This window comes from Poecilia reticulata, unplaced genomic scaffold, assembly GCF_000633615.1.
Source record: "Poecilia reticulata strain Guanapo unplaced genomic scaffold, Guppy_female_1.0+MT scaffold_303, whole genome shotgun sequence".
NCBI classification, from domain to species: domain Eukaryota; kingdom Metazoa; phylum Chordata; class Actinopteri; order Cyprinodontiformes; family Poeciliidae; genus Poecilia; species Poecilia reticulata.
The window spans coordinates 30333-31508 of NW_007615078.1; positions in this window are offsets into that span (position 1 = coordinate 30333).

Genomic DNA, 1176 nt, shown 5'->3' on the forward strand with positions numbered 1-1176 from the left:
TCATGTTTTCATGACTGTGTTCATGACGCCTCGCTGAGGCCAGGTGTAAACCTGGCTTTGCGTCAGAGATCACAGCAGCGCCATCTGGTGGTGAACACGGAAACTACAAGACTTTCCATTACACGCACATTRAAGATACGTTCTTCTTTATTAGCTAGTAAAGAACGTTTTAAAAGACGTCGCTGTGTCTTTTAGATATTTTACAAATTTTAATTTGATTCACTTTTTACAGTAAATATTTTTTATTTAAAAAATGGGTCAATGGCAGCAGCGCTGTACTCCTCTCACATCAATATGTGAATAATTTAATGTTTTTTCCTGTAAAATGTGGATAATAAAGGTAAAGTGACACTGAACCGCTCAGTGAACGCAGCAAACCGCTCGTTTCTCTTCGTTCATTTTCGTGTCCTTTGTCCTTTCTCACTGATTGGTCCATTCATCGCCGTGGTCTTGGCCCCCGTATGCTGATTGGCCCGCTGGTCTCGGTGTTGTCCCGCCTCCCCTCCTGATTGGCCGGTGTGTTTCGGATCGTTCGCGTGTTGCGGCTCCAGCAGAGTCACCTTGCTTCGGCCGCTGCCGCCGCTGCTGCTGTTCTGGGGATCGAGCAGAGGAACCGACCGGGCCAGAGGCGACAGGAAGGCAGCGGGCCACCGACCGAACCGGGTCGACATGGCGGAGACAAAGCCGAAGACCTCTCCGAAGGCCATAAAGTTCCTGTTCGGAGGGCTGGCCGGGTAGGTGCTGCTGCTAGCCGCGGTGCTAACCGGCTAATGTCAGGGGTCAGAGGGCGAAGAGGAGGCTGTGTGYTGCCAGGGGCAGATTAATGCTAGTTATGGATTATAATCATTATGATCAGTTTAATGTTAGCGGTGGATTATCACCATGTTGGTGCTGGACTCTCAGAACATGCTAGCTGCTAATGCTAGCTGACAGGACCGGTGTTCAGATTAAATCTGCTGCCCGGTAATTCAGGTCCCTGTTGGTTCTGATCCGCTGTGACCTAATTTACTGGCCGCGATCAGAGGCGCTGATTGGATCAGAACCACCTGGAGCTGATTGGATCTGSTCCGGGAGGTTCTGAACCAATCAGMGSCKCTGATTGGATCTGGTCCGGGAGGTTCTGATCCGGTGAGGTTGGTTCCGAGCCTCCCGGAGCAGAACAGCGGTGTTGTGCTG